The 22526-nt window shown below is 37.5% G+C and overlaps 1 protein-coding gene and 1 long non-coding RNA gene across 3 annotated transcripts in view; one reads left to right on the top strand and one right to left on the bottom strand.

The window, feature by feature from the left end:
* LOC143747209 (uncharacterized) overlaps positions 1-22526 on the top strand; it is a 480968-nt gene that overhangs the window by 235078 nt on the left and 223364 nt on the right. The gene's annotated exons all lie outside the window — the stretch shown is intronic.
* luzp1 (leucine zipper protein 1) overlaps positions 1-22526 on the bottom strand; it is a 52606-nt gene that overhangs the window by 28783 nt on the left and 1297 nt on the right. Inside the window, exon 2 of one of the 2 annotated variants that reach the window (XM_077239768.1) lies at positions 97-216. The exons of the other annotated variant lie outside the window; for it this stretch is intronic. The gene's annotated coding sequence lies outside the window, so the exon portion shown is untranslated. The remainder of the gene's footprint in view (positions 1-96; positions 217-22526) is intronic. 2 annotated transcript variants of the gene reach the window in all.

Below are 22526 nucleotides of genomic sequence, written 5' to 3'. Positions count from 1 at the left end.
TAGACAGGGCTTAGATTAAGCCAGGATTAGGCCTTAGTTCAATTAGGACATTTAAGTAGCTTTTTGAAACGTGCCTTAGAAAAAAAAAAAGATTACTTGCGTGCATCTTGAGACATTTCGGTCTGTTCATCATCCAAAGCTATTGCATGACTTCAAAAGACCTCCTTACTCCTCATTCACATCCATTATTTGTAAAAGAATGGTAATAATAATAATCTAGAAACAAGAAAAACAAAAAATCTCCATTCATGTACACCATAAAAGATAAGTCATACATGTTTGGAACAGGCTGATTAAATAATGACAATTCTCATTTTTGGTTGAACTCGCTCTTTAATAAGCAATAGAAAATCATTAAAATTCCATTTAAAAAAATTTAGATTTTAAGCTTCGATATTTCCTTTTTTGAATAACACATAGGCTAATATTTTCCTCTCTAATTAAGATGTTAGTAATTTATTGAAATTTTAAAAGATATGTTGCGCATAAGATAATTATATGCTTTTGCGCAATAAAAGCGGGTTTCCACAATTATAAATGACATAATGCGGTATGGAATTCAACCAACTGAACACAGATATTCATTTTTCGGTTATAAATATCAAGAAGCAACTAATGACAGGGCATAGAACACTTTTAATCAGATAGACTGGACAGACTTTGATTTAGCCACAGTGATGTCAGGCATGAAGAAATTAATGAACTAGCTACTTTAAATGGATTGAGAATATAGTCTTAAAAAGGACAAAGAGGAAATTATGAGTGTGTATGGGGGAGAGAAGGAGAATGATAAAGAATGAGTGCACAACAGAGGAAGAGGAATGTTGAAAATGAGATGCATTGTCATCCAGATGGTCAGACCATGAAGATGTGTTTATGAGTCAGACACAGCAAACCTCACTTAACACAAGCCAAAATCAACAACATCCCTCTTTTAGGAGCATCAGCGGTGCCAAAAGCCCCTCAGACTATTCACAATACAAACACCTGGTCACAAGGGTCTAAACCACCAATCTATTAGACTGAAAAGAGGGAGAGAGAGTGGAAGGTCTGCTAAGTCCATACTGCTTTATACTTTAAGAGAGAACCAGAGAAAGAGAGAGAGAAGAGACAGAGGACCTGCAACATGTTAGCCTGTACATTCCTCTCTCTGAGAACATGTATATTTTCACTGATCACAGAGAAAAACAATCCAGCACAGAAGGGCCATGAGATCGCATGCTGAGAGAGAGAGAGAGAAAGAGAGAGAGAGAGAAAGAAAAAAAAATTCAAGAGTCTTTAAAGCACACATAAGCATCAGACACCTCCAGACCATCGAAGTGAACTTAACCAGAGTTTTTCTACTATATACACTTATATACACTGGGATTAGAACGTCTGAAATAAAATAAAATATAAAAATGAAATATGTATAGTTTATAAAATTAAAACATACAGTACTGTGCAAATGTCGTAGGCACGGTAATATTTACACACACACAAATTTTGTTTTTTTTTAAGCTAGTTATTTGTATCTTTTGCTGTAGTGTATCAGTAGGAAATATCAGTTTACATTTCCAAACATTCCTTTTGCCATTAATTGTAATAATCCAGTGAGGTTTTTGCATTCACAAGGAGTCTGACAACAGCCGGTATGATCCACACCAGAGATCTGATTTCATCATCATCGAGTCCATCTGTGATTACTAATTCCTAATGAACTGTGGCAATGTCTTCAAAACGCTTGCAGACACCTATCTGCAAAGCTACAGTGCTGTGAAAAGTTTGAGGAACTTGTGTAAAAGTCATGTAAAGTGAGGATGCTTTCAAAAAGATCAAAATAGATTTAATTCATCTATATTTGGTGTGACCACCCTTCGCGTTTAAAACAGCTTTTGTAGGTACTGGCTTAAAAAAAAATTTGGGGTGAAAATATAACATGCCAAAGACTTTTGCAAAGTACTGTATTTCATAACAATAAGAGAAAATTTGAAATAAAAAAAATACATTTCAGAAAGCTTTTGCTGGCATACACATAATTTTGTATAACACAAAGATCATGTTATCTGATTTATGTTCCGGAACCATTCCATTCATTTTATAAATATGATTATGATTTTTATAAATCATAAAAAAATATTTATGTATTTCAACGTTTTAATCCATAATTAAGCCCAGATATAGACTTTAATGGTGGCAACTCTGCTTGGAAGATTTGAAAGGGTTTCATGACTTCAGAAGGATTACACTGATGAAGGTTCTCCTCATCTATGGTGAGAGAGAGCACACCTCCCATACCACTTTTCCACTGTTTCTGGTTTGAGCATGTCTAAGGGGCCAGAACAAAGTCAATTTCTCTAGCCTAGGATCTTTTTCTTTTTTTTCTGGGTTGGCAAAAATGGAGTGTGAGACAGTGAGAGTCACAACAAACTCTTACTTTAATGGCAAACACAATCACGGTTGAATCCAGCTCTGCTTACAATTAATCAAAAAGTTAATAAACTCTTAAATCAGCATGAACATGTTTTTCTGTACATGCTAACAAATGCTGAAATACTTCACAAAAGCTGAAATACTTCACAAAAGCCCTGCTGACACTCAATCAGGCGAATCAAAACAAATTGACTGAACATTGTGTCTAATGAGGTTTTTAATCAAAGAGCAACCATTGACAGATGGAAAGTCGGACGTGAGAAACAGACGTGGAGTTATTGTCCCGCTCTTGGATTGAGAGTTGATGACGGATGATGACATAAGGACTGACAGCAGAGCTGGAATCCAACGGCAGAGTAAAACGCCAGCCAACTTTCAGCTACGATTCTCTCCCTTTTAATCCCCCATTGCTTTCGTTTTCCTCTTTACATTCACGTTCACTCTTTCTTTCTTATTCTGTCTCTTGATCAGAAATGTGGCTACTAGAACCTGTTTTTTGTTCAGAGGAAAGGAGAGCGTCTGGAATTGAATTTCCCCATGTGTTCGGCTAACATTCTGCTTCCTGATTCAGTGTATGCACTGATATCCCGCCACCCAATCAATCCCACCAACCACAGCAGAGGATTTATGAAAGTCAGCTTCAGGATGTTGATACAGGTGCCTGCACCGCCCCTCTTTCTCCCTCTCTCACATACATCCAGACGCTCTTTAACCTTTTTATCTAGTTTTGTCCCCCATTTGTCTTTGCTGCAGAGAGACAGTCCTTTGTAAAGGTGATACATGCCATAAGAAATGCACTACCATTCAAAATATTTGTTTAACTAAATTAATATTACACATTAAATTGATCAAGTGTCATAATTTCTACTTACAATTGATATATATTTTAAATATGCTGTTCTTTTGAACTATCTATTCATATAAATAGACAAAGTTTTTCACATATCAACATAAAGCCCTATTCAGACGGGACTACTTTTCTAAACAACAGTTGAGTTACAATACTAATCACCCAACGTCTGTGATTTCATGTACCGATTCGGTTGTGACTAAAATCTCTGTTTATTACAAGGAGGTGGGAGTGTGTTTTCTAGATGTGGGTGTTACAACTGCTGTGCTTTCGTGCAGATATAACTTTAATTTATCATAAAAATCCCATTTAAATAAACTTTACATCAGTTTAGAAGTGGCTGCTTAAAATAAACCCACAGAAGTGAGTAGAGAAATCTAGACAAGCATCTTACCTGACCCTATTAAAATGGGCAGCCTTGGCAGTTTCCACGTTTTGGATCCATTTATTATTTATTTTATAATTAATTTTTTTTGTCGGATATCATCCATATTGAAATGAAAAGAAAACATGCGAAAGATTGGTGGGCAAACGGTAGATCAAGTAAGTAAAAAAACACATGAGGAGAAGCGTTAGGATAATAATACAATATTGGCAATCACAGACATTTTTCATTCCTCCATGAAAACTAGTCCCATACGAATAGGACTTTTAAATTATTTTCTGTAGGATCATGTAACACTGAAGACTGGAGTAGTGGCTGCTGAAAATTCAGCTTAAAATTTCCTTTTAAAATATATTATAATAATAGTTATTTTGAATTGTAATTACATTTCACAATTTTTTTTCTGTATTTGTGATCAAATAAATGCAGCATTGGTGAGAATAGAAGACTTCTTTCAAAAACATTAAAGAATCTTACCGACCCCAAACTTTTGAACAGTAGTGCAAGTCATGTTTTTAAACTAATTTTTACACTGCATATTTTGTATTATGCATCAATTGCTTTATTTATGTATCACTATGTACATTCTGATAAAATTTATTGGATTTAGTTTTAATTATTCCTAATTCACTTTCCTTCCTTAGGGACAATATTAACAATATCTTGTTTGGGTGTGGGATATAAATAAAATAAAATGATTTTTAAAAAAGTATCTAATAACTGTCAGTAAAGATCGAAAAAAAAAAATCTATTCATGGCCTTTAATCCTACTCCGACAGACTGTCAGCTCTAAATCCAAATTACCTTGTCAATAATCGACAAGAAGTGGGATGGTCAGAATATGCGTGGCAGCCATTCCAATGGAAATACAGGTCACCAGGCACATCACCAAGGGTTCTAAAAGCTTGGTCTTATCCTGTGTGTGTTGTCAGGGTAACAATGACATTAGTGATTATTTTTGTTTTTTTATCGTTTCATTCAGCAGCAGCGCTCCTCTTTCAGTGAGTTAAGAACAGTTTTGTTGCAGTGAAATGTGCTGCGTCCCAATTCGCTTACTTATTCTATGCCCTAAAAGTATGTACTGTTTTTGTGAAGAAAAAAAAACATACTTTTGAGTGTGTAGCAGAATAGTAGGCTAGCTTTGAGAGACACTTCTTTGTCGTAATCGTGTCTTTAACAGACAGCTCTGCCGCTTAGTTACGTGCATCCTGTCACCATTTCAACTGCCCTGTCAATCATCTTGTCACAGTTAATATCCTCCACATTCAATTTAATTTAATTTCCGACCATTTCGGAGAGAGATGTAGTAACACGTTGATCTGCCAGTCATGGGTCTTTCATGCGGAGACTCGTGTGTTTGCATGATGCATTTAAAAGTTAATGACTAAACGTATCTTTACAGAAGTTTATAATGCTGTTGCAGGTTAAATATAATGTGGATGACATTGAATAAATATCTTTTCATCAGTTTAGATACTGATTATTAATCACTCAAACTCTTTAAACCAGAGTTGTAAAGTTTAGGTTTAGAAAGTAAAAAGTCCTCCTCAGTATTTTTGTTCCAATCACCTGGATTTGCTCATAAGCACAGTTTTTCAGCCAGGAGGAGATAGAACTAATTAATGAAATCAACTGGCTGAGTTGGAATAAACATATGGCAGGACTTTTACTTTCTGACCCCTGGACTTTACATCTCTGATATACCTCTCTACTTCAACCGTTGGACTCGCACATCCGCAATGTTTGTGGTATTTTAACACATTTAATTTGTGTTTGTACATTTCTAATCGAATCCTCGTCCAACGTGCAATTGGTTGTCGGCAATATTAGCCGGTAGAGTGTGCACAGATCTGCACTTCGGATTCTAACCGGAAAAAGTAGACCAACCGGATATCTTTGGAATACTCATTTCAACGTACTACGATTTGGGACACACTAATTTAGGACAGATAGTATGCGAATTGGGAGGTAGCAATGGAGTTTAGCAGAACACTACATCTAAACTACACAGCAAAACCTTCACTAAACTACCAACAGTAAATTAGTGGGTCAGTGACATGATAGTAATTTTGTCTAATTATTTATTCAAAAATACATTAAAAACATTTAAGCATGCATGTCTTGAAAACTCCTCTTCTAATGATGTTTTTAATTTCTGAATTAAAAAAAATTCTCTGCTGCGTTTCAATATTTAGAAAAAAAACTTTTGACAGCCAAACCAACATGCAAGGAAAAAAACAACAAAACAAAACAGTTTATGTGGACAGTTTTTAAGTGGACCACTTCAGACCTACTTGACTGCGTCAAGGTCAATAAGTCTCTTAAAAAAATGATTTGACATTATGATTTTTGTCATGTTCTGTGACGATTTTTTTAAAATATTTTTCCTTTTCTTTATCTTAAATGTCATTAAAGTACAAAACAGACCTTCACAAATCAACCTGTAACAAGGCAACACAAAGTCAACCTCAAACAAACAGACTCATTTCTGCAGCTCAAATTCTATAATTTATCACAATTATAGATAATAATCATGGAAAACCACCAATACGCTCCAATCTCAACAACAATTTTTTTCTTCATCCATTCTTTAATAAGCATGGAAATGGACTGTAACACAGTCACCCATACAGTCAAGATACAGCATTTCTTCATGAAGCGAGTTTCTAGAACAATCTACGGGATCATACAAGGGAAAGACACAAGAAAGAGATCAGTATCCACATGATGAGCTGTTAAAACCCAAAGTTTCTGCTGAGACAGAAAGACTTGTTTAATGGGCAAAACTCATGCTGTTTTTCTCTAGTAAATACTATTTTTCTCTAGTAAATGTTCTTTTAAGTTACTTTCAAGTCCTCAGTACAGAACAGAATTCTGAGTGTTACACAAGCCTCATCCATAGCATGTCCCAGTGTGCAAAAAGTGGACCTTGAAGTGAGCTGGAATGGTTTCTAAAAAATGCTAACTATGCCCCTTTTCCACTCTCCCTCCCCAAAGATCAAGTCCAGCCCAACTTAACCATCCAACCCAGAGCATTCCTGTGTTCTCCAGCCCCTTAAACAAAACACAGTGTGAGAGGGACGTCAAACGAATTAATAACACAACTTTCCACTCAGCTGACCGAAACATCCCTTTTAAGGCAAAGCAGTTCAGATTTCTCTTTTCATTAAGTTCCAAAAATACCTCAAGAACAGAGAGAACTAGAGAAGGGAAGAGAAATCATTGCACTGCCTGGTTTGAGCTGACATCTCTTGGCTTTGATGACTATAGAAAAGAGAGAGAACGGCTTTAACAGACTTCGACAAACCTGATAAAACCCCTTGAGGCCTCAGACATAAATATATGAGCCAGTCCAGAGGATTCGGACTCACAAAAGTAATATGACACAAGATTAAAGATCCCTGCTCGTGAACCTTTTAAAATGTTTTGAATTCCCATGTTTTAGGTTCCATCTTGTCCACTTTATGTCAGACAATCTTCTTTAGGCAGTTTATTTTTCAACAGCAAACATCCAAGAGACGTAGTGGAACTTAGTACTCAATTAATCATACATAAACCAATCCAGAGGGAAAAAATAATCTATTGTGACTGAAATAAGGAAGTCTTGTTCCATCCAGTCACACATTATTCCTAATGTTAACATTTTGTCCATTTCTCTAATAAATATTCTTCAAAATAGGGAAAACAATATTCTGAACATCTGTCCACAATGTGTCCGATTCCTGGAGGTCATTTATATTTTGTTATGCCTTAAAAGAGCTTTTGTACAACATTCTTGGAAGACGTCCTTATACTTATACAGTATCTTATACTGCTTTTTGTGAGGTTTTATTTACATTCACAATATCTTTTTGACATAAAAAGGTCCACAAAACTCAGTGGGTCGTCCTAATAAAATAACTGTTCTTTTTTTTTGTTACATTGCCTTGAAGGTGTAAGAAGCAGAAGCAGAGTAAGTTTTACCAGGCATGACGTTTTAACAGGAAGAGACATGCAGGGCAGAGTTTTCAGGCTTTAGGCTTGAACAACCCTTTCGAAACGGCGAAAATTCCTAACCATATGTAAACCATTACAGAACTCAGGAAAATGTTTACAATCGAGTGTCACAGTAGAAATATGTTTTCTATCAGAGATAAGGAATAAAAGGCCTCAAACCAGAGCAGACCAAACGTGCGTCAGCCTCAGTTTAACTTTCTCTACATTTTTGCAGAGTTCACAGGTCACAGCCATCCTACTTCTAATAAAAGATAGTGTAGTTCCACTGTCCCCGGATAAACCACTCTAGAGACGTCTTGCATTTAGTGAGAGTAAAGACAAAGGATATGTTAAGTTACTCCTCAAAAGGGATTGCTCTGCATATATGGTTTTACAGTATAATGCTGAATCATGACCAGGAAATGAAAGCAGCTGATACAGTTCTTTGACTGCTGTAATGCCAAGCAAAGATAGTACTTCGAAATGACAATCAAATGTTGTTTCTATTAGCATAATATGAGGCATCCCTCTGGGCAATGTATTAGGCCCGTTCATTTTTAAACAGATTAAGGCTTTGCATGTAATTGATTACAAAAATAAGCTTGTGTCTCTTGTGAGGATGCGTGCAGGCTGGAAAACACTTAGGTCTGTTTTAGGGTTTTGGCAAAAGCAGCGATTATTTTAAGCGCAGCTTGTCAGTGCAGTGCGGCTGATAGACCAACGCTACTTTTGCGTCATCGAAGGGTAGCGCCACTTTTTGGGGGAAAACAAACAGATTCCTCTAAGAACAGATCTCGCTCTAGATCTGCAAAGTGGGCCTCTAGTCAGTTAAACTAGTGTAATTGCGTAGAGCAACGTCACACGTTGCAAAGTGGGCCTCTAGTCAGTTAAACTAGTGTAATTGCGTGGAGCTACGTCACACGTAGGCTCACTATTGGCCAACGCTGGTTATGTGGGTGATGCGTGTGACGTACAACAACAGACGCGTACGCTGTTAAACTAGTAAACTGACTCGAGGCCCAGAGAGAAGGAAATGAACAGTTGAAATAAAGTCGTTATTTTTGTTTGTTTTTGCGCATAACCAGTATTTTCGTCGTTTGATGAAGATTGAGCCACTGTAGTCACTTGGACTATTTTAACGATGTCTTTAATAACTTTTCGAGGCCGGCAAGTTCAATCCCTGAAGAAGCCTATGGACTAGTATGGAGGAATGATCCAGCTCTCAGATTTCATCAAAAATATCTTAATTCGTGTTCCGAAGATGAACGAAGGTGTTACGGGGTTTGAACAACATGAGGGTGAGTAAATACTGACAGAATTTTCAACTATGAAAATAACCCTTTAAGGTACAGCAATAAAATGTATTTGAAACCATAGAACTTTATCTACAGATCAAGTATAATAATAGTAACATTGAATCATCTTGAACTCAGAGAGTTTCATCGTTGACTGTCGTAACCGAACACGTCGCTGTTGAATGCTGAATGGAGAATGACTGACAGCCGCAGCGGAGGGAAGAGTCTACTTAGAAATTAATATTCAAGTCATTAAATTCAACTTCATCTCACATTATACTATACAATGGCTTCAGAACACTAATAATATAGTGCACGAAAACTTAATGGTGCTTTATAATGCTTTTGTGGGGCTTAACAATAACATAGAATAGTATAAACACAATATATCAGATTTGGTATCGGCCTCGTCTAACTGATACCCGATCCGGCCAATAATGGCAGTATCGGAGCCGATCCGATACCCCTAGTGCTTTCAGATAGAGCAGCGTTTACAGAGCCGTAGCCTACATCAATGACAACCTGCGCATACAAAATAATCGCAGCCGTTGCCATTTCAAAAGTGCGATAAGTCATCTTGATTTAAGTGTGATTACATGGAAATTACAATTAATAGCGCAGGCCTAGTCTGTTTCTGAACGTAGGCACATGCAGCGCAAAAGCAATGTGTAACTGAAAGAGCAGCTGCTGTGATTCTATTCAGGAAAAAGTTATCAAGAGTTGGTCAATGAAAAGTTAGGGGGTGTATGGAAATACTGGCCACCAAAACAGAAAAAGAAACAAGTTATTTTAAAATCAGATAACAGAAACACAGATAAAAAAGCAGCATTCACGTGACATGATCTTGGTTTAATTGATCTTGACTTGAACACCTGTCCTTTTTATTCCTGAAAGTGCCCTTTTTTCTGGGGTTCTTTTTTTTATTTTTGAAAAATAAGATATATTCCTGTTTGCGCACAGCTTCCCTGTCAAACAAATCTATTTGTTTAATAGTGTATCTAAATATCGGGTCAGGAGTTCTGAAGCTCTCCCCCTCTCTCTCTCCCAGTGTCTCTGCGCAGCGGCACACTCGTATATTTTTCCGTTTCTGTCAGTCTGAGGTGTCGTTGCCATAACGCGATGCTATGGGTTGCATCACTTGGGTGTGACTGTCTTGCTTCGGACTTGACTGAAGAGGTCAGTCTCCCTTCGGGGGTCGAAAACTCCGGAGTAGTGAGTGTGGACAGCAGGCGCAACCGTAGCGAAGGTTATGCGTTTTAAAATGAAAATGCACTGTGTAAAACGTATTCCACAGACTGCTCGGGAACCGATGCTCTCGAGCCAAATATGGTTCTTGCAGTGAGTAGCCTATATGGCTTTTTTTTTTTTTTCAATAATAAAAGGTAGTGTGTCAATTCAATTAAAAATCAATATATCACATATTTTAAAATATTACATAATTCATTGAAGCCTGTTTGTCATGTATAATACACCGACCAATCGTCATCTGGCACATGCAGGGCACAAGTAGTTAAAATTTCATTGGACAATGTGAAGTGGAGTGGTAATTTTCTGGTCATTCACAAATCGTTTGAAAATTACATTTATGAAGCGATCTGAATGTGCGTCGTTGAAACAGTGGATGCTAATTGACTACAAAGCACTGCACAAAACAGCACCAAAAGTAGCATTAATGGTAAGTAGTAAAATTTTACAATTTAAAATAATAGTTTTCTATTCTAATATAATTTAAAATTTATATATTTTATTTCTGTGATGGAAGGCTGGATTTTCAACAGCCATAACTCCAGTCTTTAGTATCACATGATTCTTCAGAAATCATTCTAATATGCTGATTTATTATCAATGTTGGAAACAGTTGTTTTTTTTTAACCTGTGATACTTTCAGGATCAGGATTCATTGATGAATAAAAAGATAAATAGAACAACATTAAATTAAAATAGAAATTATTTTATAAGTCTTAATTGTCACTTTTTATATCAATATAGCACATCCTTGCTGAATAAAAGTATTAATTTATTTTATTAAAAAAAAGAAGAAGAAAATTACTGACACCTAACTTTTGAACGGTAGTGTATATTGGTACAAATATTTATATTTTAAGATGCTGTTCTTTTTTTAACTAAGTATCCTGAAAAAAGGGCTTAGGTTGGCATTTAGGACAGGGACAGCCCAAGTACACAATTTTTGAGTGTTGCTGTCCACTATAGAGAATTAACATATATAGGTTATGGCAGATGTTCAAGATAAAGCAAAATCTGATGTAAATTCTTCTTGCTGCATTACACTCTCAGATTACAGTAAACAAGTACTGTGAAGGCAATGGCTCAAAAAAAAATCTTTCACCTGCCTGTCAGATCTTTGACAGATGGGTTCATTCACTGTTGATTCAATAATACTAACTCTGTGCTTCTTTATAGTACTGTGTGTAGACAGCAACGTGGCTGAAACGTCAGCTAAAACTAGAGTTCATGCATCAGTGAGAAACTGTGCAGAGGGAGGAAAGGCACGGACTCTTTCCCTGCCCATGCCTGAACCTCTATATGCTGGAAACCAGGTCAGTGTTGGACCCAAAAGTATCTGCTTGTGTTTCCATGTGGAGGGTATAAATATAGGCAGTGCAGCACAGAATTAAAAAACCAACAGCCTAATGGTAAATGAAGAGGAAATCCAGGATCACTGGATATGACTTTTGGTAAGAGACAACCGGGTTTTTTCTGGGTCAAAAAATGTCTTAGGTAGTGGTGGACGAACACAGTCATCCACAAACACAGTACAAAGTACCCTACCAATGTGAACTGCGAGCCCAGTACTGAAAATAAATCCAAAATATATGCAGAAACAGTTTGTAATACTAAATTCATTAAATAAATCAAAAATCACTGTGAAGACAGATTATAAGACATAAAGAGAATGCTCTTAAAGTCCCCCTATAGTCAATAATTGTATCCCTTAAAACACATTTTTGATTACCAATCACATATTTAAATGTTTTATCCTGTGAAAAAAGTTATTAACTTCTTAAAATAGCTTGAATGTAACTCTTCACTCTTGCCTCATTTAGCGGATGAGCAATGTGCAAATTAGCCCTGGCTCCACTCACTCACACCAGCACAGAGACTCACTCGGTCAACTGTAGTAAACGCTGCACAATGGCAAGTGGAAATACTGGTTTAATTCAGCCATATATGTTTGAAACAAAAACTGATTCAAAAGAAGTAGAAAAGTGAATTATACAGGCTCGTATGCAAGTCGGTGTATCAGAATGGTATACAAGTCGGGGTATCAGAATGGAAAGAAATAAAGGCATATAGTTTATCATAACATTGCAATACATACATAATTCACCTGCTATATTGCTAAATGAATATGATTTTTGATGATCGACAGAAAAATATAAGGAGATAACCTGGCTTGTCTTGAGACTCCTGCTTCAGAGCATAGTAGCTGATGATATCCTAAAGCCCGCCCGCATGTTTACCGATTGGTTACAAGCCAAGGTAGTTTGTAACATAAGAAACACCAGTGAATTCAAACCTTGTTTTTAAAACTCTTTTTTTCACTGCAGTTTTAAGGAAAGAATACTCAGCAATGGTGTTGACTTATAAATATGCACATGGTTTGTCTTAAAGCATATTAAAAACACCACATAGTCATAGGACCTATATAACAACATTAAAAACTTGATTTTCACCACAAGATATTTAAGGAACCTTAATGCCCATATAAAAATGTATCAATGTTGCTTCCTTTTATATAGCCAACACAAATCAAGTGATGTGTAGTGATTGATTCTTAGACTATAGGTGGGAAAAACTATGTAGAGGACTCTTACTGTACGTTCACACCGCCGCCGACTTGAGCTTCCAAAGCTACCGGAAGTCATTCATTTTCAATGGAAGCTGGCTTCTCTCCGCTGCAAGGAGCGTCAAATCCATCGGTGTCGCGTTTTGGGCGTTTTGAGCGTCAATCAGAAAGTTGAAAGTAGCTCAACTTTATGGTAATGAGCTATGACGTGGTTCAGCGACAAGCAGCGGCAAAAGCCAGCAACCAATCGGAATATACGTCCTTCATGCTGGCTGATTCCAGAGAAACATACCATGTAAACTTTCGTTCCTACCAAAACATTAGTTCCGAGAAAATGGAGGAGAAGCTAATCATCACCGTTGCTGGTTTCCTATTATTAATGATATTTACATTTTTACATTTACATTTATTCATTTAGCTGACGCTTTTATCCAAAGCGACTTACAATTGCTAGATATGTCAGAGGTCGCACGCCTCCGGAGCAACTAGGGGTTAAGTGTCTTGCTCAGGGACACATTGGTGTCTCACAGTGGATTCGAACCCGGGTCTCTCACACCAAAGGCATGTGTCTTATCCACTGCGCCATCACCACCCCCTATTGCCATATCACGTTGGAGGGTGTCATGAACCCAAAATCTGAGTCCGACGTCTTCTCCGCAAATACAATACAGCAGCACCAAACAAAACACCAAACACAACCCGTACTTTTTGACAAGCGTCCTTGGCAGGGCAGCCAGAGATTCTTTGTCGCTCAAGTCAGCGGCGGTGTGAACGTACAGTTAGCCCACTGTAGCATACTAGATTTTACAAGAAAGGAGAGAAGGAAATCAGGACAGTGCTTGAGATCCATTAGTCAAATCCCTGATGGAATTCCCCATCTCCACCCAACACAAACATGCACAGAAGCTAATGAACTTAAATATAATCACTTCTGTGCAGCGGCAGAGTGCTGCAGCTGTGTCCGGTGTGCCGTCCTGGATACTGAGGGAACATTACACCATCACAGAGCATGTGGGCTGCTGTGTGGGCATCACTCTGGTTCAGCTGAGCTATTTCAGGAGACCTTAGAGATATTTCAAACACACTCCCACTCTCGCACCCACACTCCTCAACAGTGCGTCACAGAGGAGGGAGGAGGTCGAGAAAAAAACAAGATCAAAGGTCGATGAGGTATAATTTGCTGATTGATTCATTTGAGATGCACATTACTACAAGGTGTTGAACAGTGATCGGTCTCAGCTGACCACTTGTAATCGGGTCATCAACACTGTTCCTAATTCCAGGTGTAAAATACACACCTAATGGTTAACACACACTAAAACTTCTGTATTCTGTACTGTACATATTCTCAAATGTAAACACGGGCGTGTTAGTGCGCAGGTAAGAGAGAGAAAGGGTGGGGCGTTTTTGAGGAGAAAAGACATTTGACAATTTACAGATGAATGTGAGTGCTTAGAGCTGGGGAATCTGATGAGCTCTTCTTACAAATATTTCCTATGATGTAAAAGATCACAGGAGGAGCAGGTCTGAGCAAATCCAAGCAATCCCAGACACAGCGCAGTACTTAGGATATCAACTCTTGCTGTGTACCTCTTTGTTACTTAACTGCTGTAAGCTCTTCCATCAAAATAGTGGTCAACTGACATGGGTTTATTAATAGCCAATGCCTATAACAAAGCTGGCCAATGAACAATTTAATAATGCAATTTAATGACTGCAAATAAAATATATGCCAAATTGCATCATGCCAATGAACATCTATTTAAGACAAAATGTATTCAAAATTAAAAATTAAAAAAACATTTTCTGTCTGACACTAGAAAGAATGATTGCGAATGTTCATCTGGGACACAGCAGGCCACACAAATAATAATTTCAAATATGTGACAACATCTACTCGACATGTTGAACATCTTTTCTTTTTTCTTTTTAAATCTACAGGCACTGCTTACTTTAAGATGTATTAAGATCCATCTCGGGTAATACGATTAATACCAACCTCTCAAATGGACAGAAAGATTAATGTGCGGTCACATTAGCGAAGTTTTGACAAAATATCACGGACAAAAAATGTCTACTGTCTATTGTCAATAGTGTAGTATTGTGTGAAGCACAGCTCACACAAAATAAACTTTCAAACCAAGCAGCTAGCCTATCCGTTGGTCAACACAGTGAAGAATTTGTGTGAAATACTTGAACATAATGTGAAATCTGTGTGGGGAAATCACACAAAATTCCTAAATCACTTGCATTCCAATTAAAATGACTAGATATTGCTTTGAAAAATTAACTGAACAATGGTAAATGTGATAACATGCATTTTTGACTACCTCACAAAACAATTTTGACCACGTTTACACCTGAATTTAGCACACTTGTGATCAGATGGCCCAAAATAGATCCTGTTAAAACACAAAGTAAATATTTGTAAAATGTCTGTTGTTGTTTTTTGTCCATACATTGAAAGTCAGTGGGGTCCAAAACAACTTGGGCACCACTGACTTTCTCTGTATAGACAAAAACAGTTTTTCAAAATATCTTTTTACATATAAAACCAGTTGTAAACATAGTCATGCAAGAAGCACTCTCGATTTGAGTCCTTTGGTACTGTGTGAAGATCAGTCCTCAGGGCGAACTGGGACAGCTGGACTGGTTCAGTGTGTGTTTGTGTGTGTGTGGGAGGAGCTGCTGTAATCTTCTTGTGTTCACACTTTAACACCTCTTCCTCAAGCTGTATGTCTATCAGCAAGCACTCCCTGACAGCACAAAACTAAAGAGACACTCAGCTGTGCACCAGATTTGGTCTTCCTTCCTATACACCTCATTATATGTCACAGTTTGCAGGAACACAGAGAGTTAATTAAATAGTTAAGTCATTTTTTTCGAGATTGTGTATGCTATTCCACTATAAAAATGTCAATGTTCAAGATAAACAGCTGGTTGTTAATGTCAGTGGCAGTGCTGGGATGGGAATTTGTTTACAGGCTGTCAAAAGCTAATCCACTTATGACGTTTTAGGACACAACAACTTAGGACACAACACTTAGGACACAACAAATTTCACTTCCTTTTAATTTGCGGAGAAGTGTCAACTCAAAGACTCATTCTCACAGAGAAAGAAGAACAATGATGTCATGTAAAGTACCAAACTGTCCAACAATGTCCCTGTAAAACTAAAACTGTATTGAGAGCTGAGATTTTGCAATCGAATGAAGACATACTGACAAAACGGTGTCAGTATTTATAAGTTCACTAGAGCAAGAAAGAAAGAGAGAAAAAGAGAGGGAACAAGAGGAATGAACCGCAGTATTTAATTTAAACCTCAAACTAGTCATTTAGCCTCTCCATAATCCCTGGGTCTGGTGCTATGTCTGGTGATTACTCTTATTGGACACAGATAACCATCACAAGCGTTTCGATGTATGCTTCCTCCAAGTGGAAAATCAATCAGTAGACTGGCAAAACCAGAAGCAGGACCTGCTCATAAAGAAAAGTGGAGAGAGAGGGCGGGTATTTGTAGTTTGATCATTGGGCAAACTGTCTTCTAACTTTCTCTTGAGTGAGAACTGCCCCTGCCTTCACTCTCTCATGAACACACACCCATCCTGGTTCAGCTGACAAAGTTCACATGTACTGTTGTATAACCAAAAACAATAGCTCATCATAAAACAACCTTTGCACTTCTAAGGTGAGAGACAAGTGGAATCGTATAGCAGGTAATAAAACACAAGAGATAGACAGAGATAAGCTACAATAGAAACAGACAAAGAACAACACAAGAGTGTCGGCCGGCATTTGGCAGAAAGAGAATACATCCGGCTCTAGAATGCAGTCCAGATTTCCAGCTGAACATACACTAATACAGTGGCTCTCAGCTGGGGGGTTTTCTGATGTTACAAAACAAACACAGTACCATTCTTAATGCTGTCTGGGTCATATTTTCTTTCACTTATGTAGTTTGTATTGATGTTTTTTAAGGATGAGGGCATCTCACACAACCTGTCAAATCTGCATAAATTGCTTAGCATCTACAAAGTGACATGAAACTGCACTAAAATACCGATGAAATATATATAGGACCCACACTACAGTTCAAAACTTTACGGTCAGTCTTTTTTTTTTTTTTTATAATTAATACCTGCATGCAGCAAGGACGCAATTGATTAAAAGTGACAGTTAGAGCACAATGTGTAATTTAAATTTATTTTTGATTTAAAATTTCCAAAAACCACTAGAACAATGTTGTATATTTTACTGACTTTACATTATGCTTGATGTTTCCAATAATGTATAAATCCAGAGAAATCAGCCATTTTAACCAGTACAACTGCCTGTGTCATTGCGTTGCCTGTCAATGACGTCATATATCCGCATTACCTTCGATTGCCGGATTTACTTCTGTGGAAACCAAACACCAAAGATGATTTAATATATTATGTGTTTTATTAGGCTGGTGAGCAACTGTTTGGACACCTTTATTGACAGAAATCTAATCATTGTTATATACTAGCTCAACACGGTTAGTCTTATTGTTTGAATCTTTTGTTTTCTTGATTTACCACAAGTAGGCCTAATATGTTTGTACTAGGGCTGCACGATATTGGAAAAAAACTGACATTGTGATATTTTGTTTTTCTGCAATATTACAATATAAAGACAGTTTCACTAATTGACTAGCTCGATTTGGAAAGAATTAATCATTCTAGAAAGATTGATATGATTTTGTAGGGGAGTGAATCTGCATAGAAAATAATTACACAAATTGCATTAGATAAATACAATAGAACAAAGATACAAATTAAAATATAACAACGATACAAATTAAATATACAGTGCTTTGTTTTTTCAGTCAAGTCTAACAGTATTCAGGTACAGAAATCTAATGTACAATCTAATGTAAAATAACACTGCATAGTGTAACACTGCAATTAATCTTTGTTAAAGATACAAAAGTGATTTTCCCTTTGTATTTTGATTAACATTAAAAACAGACTGCAGCGGGTATATTAGGCTGCTGTCACTTTAAGAGCTAATGCATGGATCCAAAATAATGATCTGTTTTCTTTCTCAGTTGTTTAGGTTCATGTAAGCTATATGTGACTATTTACAAGGACACTCGCTGAGACGGGTATTTTCACATTGTTTTGCATGTATGTGCCATTTAAGCACAAATAGAGGAAGAAGAGATCGCAATTCGGTGTAAGCTTGCTGTCTGTGGTGCTCTGTGTGTGCACACAGAAAACAGCCCATGAGTTCTCTTTTGTGTCTTCTTGAGCTTTAATGGCTTTAAATTGCTTAAATGTTTAAACTGACCCGATCTAAAAACACATGCAAATGATAACCTTTCACTCTAAGATAGTTAAACTTTGCACTTAATCCAAGAATTATGTGCATTTCGAACCGTGATGCCTGGTCCATATGAATCACAGATCAACTATGATCCCTATACTTCATATCGCACATGTGAATTTTTGCAGATGCGCATATGATATCGATGCGAAAGCAATTTATCATGCAGCCCTAGTTTGTGCCATGCCTCAGAGACACTATTTTGTCAAGCAGTTTACATAGCATAATCAGAAAGAGCTTTATTTGTAGCAACAGTACATACCATATATTTTTAACTAATTGCATGCCGTTTAGCAACACAAGTCATCCATTGTTACGGCAACGGACTGTCGTTGAGTGAGTCATTAAATAGTTCATTCAACGAACAAATTCAAAAATGCTTATTCATTAAAAGATAGATGTAATGAAACAAGATGTTAATTATTTTTAACTTTGAGCTCCACTTTTCAAGGCTCAGCTGACCAGCAATGGATCGCACGGGTAACGCTGAAGCTGATGCTTCACTTAATAGAGACCAATGGCATTGATTCAATGCGTGACTCGCTGCCTTTTTTTCCCACGGCTTCCTTGCGCTGTTGACGCTGACTTTTTTTCCCGCGGCTTCCTCGTGCTGTTGATGCTGACCAGCGCTGCCGATAACGCCATTCAGGGTAAATACCCTTAAACGTTAAAAGGGTGATATGACAAATATTTTGCGTTCCTTGGACACGGCAACCTTTTCACGAATATATATGACTGGACCTCAAAGACAGATGCAGGTAAACGCATGCGCTCATTTGATCCCTCTCATTCACGGTCTGTTTAGGGTTAAGCGCAAATCCACAAAGTCTCTGTACAAATCACCATGATAAACAGAGTCTTGTTATCATTATTAACTTATTTAACATGCAATACACATGGCACGAAGTTCAAAGCAAGAAGGGTATAGCCTTATGAAAAAAAAAACATGCGAATATCACGGTAGCTGCAGTTACTTGCATTCCTCTGCGGTTGACCTGTCAGTAGCGCGGTACTACAATATTGTGGTTATTGCAACAGCCCTATCTCATACCAGCCACAGAACTAACGCACAGAGTAACGTTAACATAACTTCAACACTCAAATATATTGTATTAAGATTGCTTTGACCAAGTTAAAAAGCGCTGTGTTAACCAACTATTTTAATTCATCAAATAAAGTGACGTACAAGTAATTCAGCACTTGTGGCCATTTCATTAGAATGAAATAAAATAATGTGAATATAAGTGATCAAACATAACTGTAGCAAAGTTAAAGTTCAGGGAAGAAGGGGGCGGACATTAACCGTAACTTTATTCATCAAATAAACAACAAAACGCAAAGAGTGCCAGCAGCTGACAGCACCATTTAAGCATTATAAAAACAGCAATGTAAAATGTCCCAGGCTCTCTGTCCCCACCTGCTTCATACCACAGTAACGTTAATAAAACTTTAATACATTAACTCATCCATGAACATAATTTCTGCCCAATCCCATCGGATTGCTTTCCACCAGCTGTGGACGTGAAGACAACAACTCCAATGATTTCACGCTCATTCACGGCGTCATCAAGCTACGCCTTTGTTTTTGTTTTGAATAAGCAACCTCTAGCAGCAAAACTTACATATTGTGCCTTTAAGACGTTTACATTACAAAAATATTCTATTTAAAATAAATGTTTCTAGAAAACTATTAGAAGCAGTGGATATTAAATGTATAAAAAAACCCAGCCCTGAGGACCACTGCTCAAAAAACTGTACATAAGTGAAACTAGGTACAGCACAATCTAAAATTCAAACAACATGAAACTACTTTCAACTGCATTTTTAAAAGCTTTAACTCCAGACAATACAGAATCTCGCCTTGGCAATCCCTTTGACTTCCATACAGAAACCAACACCTATACCGTCTCTCTTTCTTCTATTGTCAGTCTCTGAACACATCTCAAACTAAAGATCAAAGCAACTCACAGGAAAGTGCAAATATTTGATCTTGACTCCATAAAATTCCAGGGTATTCAAGATAGTCTAAGTCTAAAGCTAAAAGAAGTCTAGTAAAAGTTAAGTGCCAGTACTGTAGCGGTATTTAGTTAAATGAGCTAGTTTATGTTCATACTGAACACAAATAGACAAGTGTTCTGGAGTCACTATTACCCCTTTTCCACCAACAAGAACCAGGTGCTGGTTCAGAGCTAGAGCTAGTGCCGGTTCGGAGTTGGTTCAACTGACGAGTTTTCAAAGAACCGGTTTGCCTTTCCACAGGCTAGAGAGCCATCACAGAGCCAGATCTTAGGTCACTGTATACATCTCATGTTGCCCAGCAACGCTAGCGCGGCACACACAAACACACCAGGCTTCTTCGAGATGGTTCGGCACTGTGAATCTCGAACTGCGAGAGCGATCCAAAAGCAGAAGGAGTCGTATGCTCTCCAAACACTCCCGCAGCTCCGATCAGTCCATGCCGCTCCGATGCATCTCGAACAAGCCTTCCATCAACAATGGCGGTCGTTGCGTTACTATTTATGCTCATGGCTTTGCAAACCTACATCGGTATCCAAACATGGCGAATCCAGCACGTTCGTGCAGCTCGCCGTAACTTGCATTAATGTAGATTACAATTGAGCTGCTATGAGCACGATTAGCTTCTATTTAAAAAATGGCCGTCACAAGTTTCTGTTTGTCTTGTTGGTCACGGTAACCCCACCCCCAGCCGCTGATGTAAGCGGTTCTTACTTCTAGACCCGCAATGATTTGGTGCTACTTAAGAACCACTTTTACTGGTTCGGAGCTGGTGCTTTGGTGGTCGAAAAACAAAGAACCGATTTGAAACTAGGCTCTGGCTCCGAACCAGCACCAGATCTGCCTTGGTGGAAAAGGGGTAAAAGACAGGCGCTGCTTCTCAGGCCTTACTGGAAATCCGTCAGTGCTCTGCATTTGAGTCTGGGACAGGTCATGGCAGGTCCTCTCTGTGCTAATCTTCCCTCTATCTGCTTTATGGGCCCCACCTGCCTAATGTAATGGAGCTTGTATGGGGGTTGCAGTTCTCTCTGTGCTTAGTGTTTCATTTCCCTGCACCCCCATCACCACTGCAGCTTACCTGACAAATGCATACTCGTGTGTATGTGTTAGCAGTGTTTTGTTCATAAACAAATCATTGTTTTTAATGAGTCTTTTAATGAAATGCTTTTTCACAAACCGACTCCTTTTTTTTCATCCACTTTAGTCTCTCTCTCGACTGCTTTCTTGCCTTTAAAGACAAACTATAGTGCAAAGTACAGTAGTTGAACAAACATCATTGGTTAGATCTATTAAATGAAGACATTCCCCCTCACTGCTGGAGTTATTAGTTGTGTCCCAAATAATTAACTATGTACTTTTATGTCTAGTTAAGTATCCATGCAAATGTAGTCATGCAAAGAAAATGGACTCTATCATAACAGTATAATTTTAATGATCTCATATGTTGACATTATGCCGGTGAATTGCAGAGCTGTTGCAAACATATCCACATTGCTATGATCAGATGCTTTCTTATACTGTTTTTTCACTGCTGTCATTTTTGTTGTGTTGAGAGGAAAGCGCACATTGACAGCACATATATTCATCTAAACATCGCTCTCAGCGTGGGCAGCGTCTGGATGTTTGTTAACAGCATATCACTGCAAAGGTATTTCCAACCAGTTTTTTATTTATTTCTAAGCAAAGAACGAAAAAGAACTTCGCAGTGATTATTTCGGGGCCTATAATTTGCTAGCTGCAGGTCACTTAACAGCCACCAGTGTTAATAATAACAAGGGTTTCTGAATTCGACCAAAATGTGCCACACAAGTCCTGAAAAGTGAAGCCAAAATGTTTCGATCACCCCCAGGTGGCTGGACCCAGTATAAGTCATAAAACATGTCTCAATTTTTTTTAGCATTATTATTTTTCTTCTTTTTCTGTATTTACATGATCAAAATAAAGATATCAATCAATCTAATGGGACTTGAGACAAACTATACAATCAAATTACACTTCAAATAAATTTCGTCCAAAGATGGTTTCTGTCATTTTAGGTAGTTATGATGTTGAAGTTCAAATGTTTTTTTTTGTTTTTTTATATATATATATATATATATATATATATATATATATATATATAAATTTGGTTTAAGTAAGTTATTTGATGCTATAAAACCGAGAGATGTCATGATTGACAGCTGAGATTGAATCACATTTAAGTATTAAAGCATGATTTTGCTACAGTTTCTGCTTATCTGGCATACTTTTTACGTCCTATGTAGGTATGCAGGGACTCAGTTCTCGCCACCTACTGGCGTAACGATGTAACCTGCAAAAAGAGTCACTCAATATATCAGAACAAACCTTGTTGGTGTATTCAAAGGCTCGAATCACTGAGATGAATAAAATGTATGTCTATAATCTCAGACATGTACACAGTCAACACACCAATGC

This window comes from Siphateles boraxobius, unplaced genomic scaffold (genome assembly GCF_051911475.1).
Source record: "Siphateles boraxobius isolate OS27281-9 unplaced genomic scaffold, OSU_SipBor_1 22, whole genome shotgun sequence".
Classification (NCBI taxonomy): Eukaryota; Metazoa; Chordata; class Actinopteri; order Cypriniformes; family Leuciscidae; genus Siphateles; species Siphateles boraxobius.
The sequence above is the reverse complement of the archived record's forward strand: the minus strand, read 5'-3'. Positions and strand labels throughout refer to the sequence as shown.